This window comes from Octopus bimaculoides, chromosome 10 (assembly GCF_046866305.1).
Source record: "Octopus bimaculoides isolate indiv1 chromosome 10, ASM4686630v1, whole genome shotgun sequence".
Taxonomy (NCBI): Eukaryota; Metazoa; Mollusca; class Cephalopoda; order Octopoda; family Octopodidae; genus Octopus; species Octopus bimaculoides.
The window spans coordinates 20,777,801-20,785,089 of NC_142937.1; positions in this window are offsets into that span (position 1 = coordinate 20,777,801).

Below are 7,289 nucleotides of genomic sequence, written 5' to 3' on the forward strand. Positions count from 1 at the left end.
ATGAGTGTCTGTGCGAATACATACATACATACATATAAACACACACACACACACACATACACACACACAGACACACAGACACACACACACCACACACACACACACACACACACACACACACACACACACACACACACACACATATATATATATATATATATATATATATATATATATATATATATATATATATATACAAATGTATAAATGTATACTTATGCATGTATATACATGCATACACACACATATATGCATATATATATATTTAAAAAACTAGCATATCTCAAAAGTGTGTGTGTATATATATAAATATATATGTATATGAATATATACATATATGTATATATATATATATATTTATATATATGTATATATTTATATACATATACATACACACATATGTATTCATATATATGTATATTTATCTTTCTATCTGTTTTCGTATCTATATCCAAACATACATACATACATACATACATGTAATTATTGGACAACCATTACAATTAAATGATAATTATAATTAAGAAAAAATTGCTGAGCATCTGCTACTTACGAAACAACTGTATACAAATGCATACAAATTTGTTAAAACGTAAAGAACATTAGTCTTCGCCAATATCTTGAAACTATGCCATGATTGTAATGTTGAATGGAATTCAGTCCTGGCATCTGTATACACATAAATGTACGAGCTGGGAATGGAAGTGTTTCCCTGTCATAGACTATCATCAGAAATACAGTTTGAATATGAAGCTTATGAACACGTATTTTATCGTATCATATTTTTTCTATTATTTCAAACGTAAACGCTTATCTATTAGCTATTCTTTAGAGAACAGCAGATGTCTACAAAGAGTGATGGAAAAGATCAGAGGCATAAAGCGACGTCATATTCAAATGGCGTTGTTGCTGTTCCTAAATGTCATAGGCATTGAATGCTTTACTTAAATACATTAGATGCTGTAAAGGTGCTTATGAGATATACAATGCAGCTATTTGAAGGAATTGCATACGCATGCATTCACAAAAACTTACGTAGCTATATGCACACACGTACCTATCTATTTATCTATCTATCTATCTATCTATCTATCTATCTATCTATCTATCTATCTATCTATCTATCTATCTATCTATCTAGCTAGCTAGTCTGTCTCTCTGTCTGTCTGTCGTCTCTCATTCTCGCTTTATTCACCGCACCCTGTATATAAATATAACGACTCCATCGGTCACGAATGACGTTGGGTGCACCTAAGAGGTTTCCCTCCGGGGTAAAAGTGTGAGCGGAAAGTCGCCTCACCGGCGAACGCGCCACCTAGGGTTGTTTTGATGGAAGACCACCAGTCACCCATGCATACCAACCTTCCCTCTCCACGCTACCGATGTGATTGAAGGGAAGGGCAAAGGCCGATACAGCTTGAGAACAGTGATGCTGCAACTTATTTTTACTGCTGAGGGAACTGGAGCAACGTGAAATAGTGTCTTGCTCAAGAACATAACACGCAGCCTATTGTGGGCTCGAAATCAACACGTCACGATCGTAAGCTCGACGCTCTAACCACTGAGCCATATACATACATATATATATATATGTATATATACATACATATATACATGTATGTATACATACATATATATACGTATATAAATACACTTATACATACTCACACATACATACATGCATACATGTGTATATATGTACAAGGTGTATTCCAGCATTTTCCTTCTTTTTCAGGAGACATATTTATCAATTTCAAAGATGTACAAAGTTCTGTGACCCTTCAAAGTAGGATCCTCTGCTTTCAATGCACTTGTTTTAAAAATCCCCGCCCCCACTTGGCCCTATTCGAGTCTTTCAAAGTGGAAGTTGTCCAGGACCCTTATCTCAGCTTCCTTCATCTGACCGTTATGTTCGTCTTCAGCTTGAGAAATAACCAAAAGCTGCAGGAAGCAGGCCTGAACCGCAGGGAGAATGACGGACAATTTTGATTTCCATTTCTTATTGCTTTACTTCTCACATGGGGCTACACACAGAGGGGACAAACAAGGACAGACAAACGGATTAAGTCGATTATATTGACCCCAGTGCGTAACTGATACTTATTTAATCGACCCCGAAAGGATAAAAGGCAAGGTCGACCTCGGCGGAATTTGAACTCAGAACGTAGCGGCAGACGAAAGCTAAGCATTTCGCCCGGATTGCTAACGTCTCTGTCAGCTCGCCGCCTTTTTTATGTCTGATTTCCATTTCTGTCAAGTAGCTGCTCAACAGAATGCTCGTCATTGGCGACTTTGTAACAACTTTTGCACACATGTTGCGTATTTTCAAATGTCTATGATTAATTCTGTGCCCTAGTTGCCACATCAACTCCAGGTTGTATGCTTATTGTCTTTATAGACACAAGATGGTCTTCATTTAGAGGAGTGCCGATTTTCTCAACCAGTTCAGATATTCTGACGTACCCCCGCCACACACACAATTGTCGTCTCTCACCTTCTCTCTATCGACTTTCAATCTGTTATGCCAGCAAAAGACAGATGCTCAGCTCATAGAAGCATTCTGGTGCATGTCATAAGTTTCTCTAGCGTTTTTGCCCAGTCTAACACAAGACAGTATTGCATGTTAAGCATTCAAATTGTCTTACTTCCCGATTGTATTCTGCAAACTGGTCTGCTCTGATAACCTGTGCTTTGTAGGGTGTGTTTAAATTACTATTACACACACACACACACACACATTGTTGGCGTTATAAGTTTTTTTCTTATTCTTTCTAGAAATTATTTTATATTTGAGAATATCCGCAAGTATACACATAATAGCTATATACATAATACCCTGTAAATATTGGGGAGGAAAGCCATGTTGGATAGAAAAAATATATTAGCATGCATATATATAATAAATTAATTAACAGAATGAGATAAAAAAAACAAACAATGCTATGAAAGATTTCAGAACATTTATAAAGAGGTCTTACAACTGTTTCCTGGATATCTTATATATCCCTTCATCAGAGACGTTGTGAGAAAATGGTTAAGCAATAGTCATTATCTGATTGTGTTAATTATATATATATATATATATATATATATATATTACTTGTATGTACTTATATGTATGTATGCATGAATGCATGTATGAATGGATAAATGTGCGTGCTAACATTGTGAATATTTGTCTTCTACTGTAGCTTAGTGTCAACTAATAAGTACGTTGTATGTGAACTTAAGAACAGGAAAAATATCCGGAAACATCTGCAGCTGACTTTGTTTTTACTATAAAACATACAGCATGATATAGCATTACACCTATTGACATTTAGAGAATACGAAACACATCGATGAATTTTCACACTCGAGGACATCAGTAAATGAAAAAAGACAAAACTCAGAAATATTATTGAATATTGCTTAGTTTTTCCCTTTAATTAAACAGAAATATATATCTTTCCATTATCCTCCATTACGGTATTTCAGTTCATAAATTGACTGTGCAAAAATCCAATCTGGTACTACACAGCCATCGTTGATTTTATTTTGTTTTGTTTTGTTTTCCAGCCGCCATTGTTATTGATTTTGTTGCTTCTGTGTTATTTTTCATTTTTCACACGTAATTATGTCTTGCATAAAAAGCTTTCATTTTGTGAGAAGGAAATGAAGAGTAGATAAGCGTAGCTGAAGAAAGAATCCAATCAATGATTCGTGTTAATAAATGAAAGGAAAACATGAAATGGTCAAACAAAATGGTCGACTTTTATGATCAACGTAAATCTTCAATTGGAGAAGTTAGGGTAGTTAGACATCGGTTAATTATCGTACTATAGACTTCTCTTATTTACACAGTTGTTCAATAGATTTTTATTTCATCGGCTCCGGAAGCTAACGTTTAGAATTGGAAGCAACGTTTTTATGATTTTACAGAATAGACATATCACTGTGTGTGTGTGTGTGTGTGTGTGTGTGTGTGTGTGTGTGTGTGTGTGTGTGTGTGTGTGTGTGTGCTTGTGTTAATGTCTATTTGCCTGTATGTATTGCAATCGAGAAACAAAAATACCTGAAGAAAGAAATAGGTGTGGTTGTCAATACAATCGGAAAAGATAATCGTTTCACCAAAGTAAAATGTGACAGTTTCCTGTAATATTTTCTGTTTATTATTATTATTATTATTATTATTATTATTATTATTATTATTATTATTATTATTATTATTATTATTATTATTATTATCATTATTATTATTATTGTTATTACAATTACTATTATCATTATTATTATTATTATTATTATTATTATTATTATTATTATTATTATTATTATTATTATTATCATTGTTATTACTATTACTATTATTATTAACATCATGATCTTGATCATCGTCAGCAACATCATCATTATTATTATCTTTCAGGCGGCGAGCTCGAAGAGTCGTTAGCACGTTGGACGAAATGCTTAACGGTATTTCGCTCGTCGTTACGTTTTGAGCTCAATTTCCACTGAGGTTGACTTTGCCTTTCATCCTTTCGGGATGGATAAATCAAATGCCAGTCGAACACTGAGATCGATGTAAGCGATAGGCTGATGACGAGCAATGACTCAGAAACATATCCCTGAATGCACACTGAGCTGGGTGGAGGTGCTTGTCTCCCCCTTCGCAAATATAAGGACACAGGAAATGTGTCAAGGCCGACAGGAAGCGGTCCAGCTTCCCAGGGCTAAATAGCAGTAGTATGATTCCCTTATTGGGACTGTCACATTGAGTTGACAGTATACAACTGCTTAATCGTAACACTGCTGCTTAAGTCTCTCTGTGAGATTTATAATTAGGTCATTTCTAATTTATATATATATATATATATATATATATATATATATATATATATATATATATATATGTATATCATAAGGTTTTTAAACTTTTAAATTTTCATATTCAAAAGAGACAGAGACTTCAAATTCGATATATCGATTTATTCACCACTCTATGTTAACATTTCTGTGCCAAACTTATCCAGTGACTGGTCCATTGGATTTAGACGTTTGGCACTTCTTCAGGAGTGGTTACCTTTCGAACAAAACACGAAAAAACACATACATAACTGTTATTAGGTCCTTAAGACATCGTTAGGTTTCGTCTTTGTTATTATAGGGGAGATAACTCCTTAATTTTCTATTTTTATTGCTCTCCTGTGGATTTCCACTAGATTAATTAATTATTTTGTTTATTTCTCTTTACTATACTATATTACCCGTATACATATGCATACATACCCTTTACCCGTATACCTATCCATAGGTAACGGTTGCTACATCCTCTGGGAAAAAAATTATTATATATATATATATATATATATATATATATATATATTCAGGCATATCTCACTCTACGTCATTAACTAGTTCCAGGAGACACGACTTAAGTCGATTTAACTTGTCTCTAGGCTAGGCTAGGCCGAATTTACTTGTCTCTAGGCTAAACTGCTAATAACCATTCCCAATTCCGTACTTTATTTATGAATGGATTTTCAATAATACATGGTTAATAAAAACCTATTTCAAGCTTACAAACAAATGATTTTTATTTTTTAATACACTACAGTAAAAAAGGTAATCTAAATTTACGAATACAATTTGGCGGTGTTTATCGTACATCGCAGACGCTTTATTTATGAATGCAGTTTGCAATAAGAAATGGTAGAAAAAAAAAAGATTTTTTAAGCTTAAAAAACACATTCAATAATGATTATATTGCAATAGTAAAAAAAAAACAAAAAAACAAAAAATTATTTTTAATACATCAATTCGTACATGCAAATTGATGGTTTACTTCGCAGACGTAGATGGCTGTGGATCGTCAACATCAGCAGCTGATTCTAGTTGTTCTTGTTGTTCGATGCGCTAAAAAAACCGGTTGAGAGTTCCATGAAATGTCTTCTTCCTTTCCTCAAGGATTACATTCTGAGGAGAAAAAGTTTCGTGACAAGCCCCCATAATCTTGGAAAAGCGTTGAGTATTTGGATCCATATACCCGAATATAGAAAGACCTTTTTAGATATATGCAAATGCTAAGGCAGTGAGCTGGCAGAAACGTTAGCACGCCGGGCGAAATGATTACCGGTATTTCGTCTGCCGTTACGTTTTGAGTTCAAATTCCACCGAGGTAGTCTTTGCCTTTCTTCCTTTCGGGGTCGATGAATTAAGTACCAGTTACGCACTGGAGTCGATGTAAATTGACTTAATCCCTTTATCTGTCCATGTTGGTCCCCTCTATGTTTAGCCCCTTGTGGGCAATAAAGAAATAATAAACGCTAGCATGCCGGGCGACTTTGCCTTTCGTCATTTCGGGGTCAAAAAATTAATTACCAGTTACGCACTGAGGTCGATGTAATCGACTTAAACCCTTTGTCTGTTCCTGTTTGTCCCCACTATGTTTATCCCCTTGTGGGCAATAAAGAAAAGAAAAACGTTAGCACGCCGGGCGAAATGCTTAGCGGTATTTCGTGTGCCGCTACGTTCTGAGTTCAAATTCCACCGAGGTCGACTTTGCCTTTCATACTTTCGGGATCGATAAATTAAATACCAGTTGAGTACTAGTGTTAATCTAATCGACTAGTTCCTCTCCCAAAATTACGGGCCTTGTGCCTAGAGTAGAAAAGAAGTGTTAGCACGCCGGGCGAAATGCTGAGCGGTATTTCATCTGTCTTCACGTTTTGAGTTCAAATTCCGCCGTGGTCAACTTTGCCTTTCATCCTTTCTTGGTCGATAAATTAAGTACCAGCTTCGTACTGGGGTCGATCTTATCAACTGATCTCCTCCCCCAAAATTTCAGTCCTTTTGCCTAGATTAGAAAATATACCTGCAATTGGTTGCTGCATTCTCTTAATGGTAAAGTGATTTTCTTAATGGTAAATCGACGTTCGACTACCTCTTCTTCTTTATTTTGCTGCTCGTGAAGTTCCATCAAATCCTCGTTCATCAGGAGCTACTTGTGATTTTTAAATAAATCTGTGAAATCCTCCTCCTCCAAATCCAAATCTTTGCTAGTAGTCAGCAACGTTTTGTTGATGGCAACATTATCAAACCCCATAAAATCATTCACGAACTTACTTTATGTGCTTTTAACGATTTTCTAACGATTTTACGAATCCAATATTTGTGCCGGAGAGACGTAAAGTCAAGAAAAATGACTTAACTTGATTTTTATTTTTCCATATATTACTTTTGAAAACCGACATATAATCGAGAAAGACTTATATCGAAACAACCTGAGCCGAAGTATGCCTGTATATGTA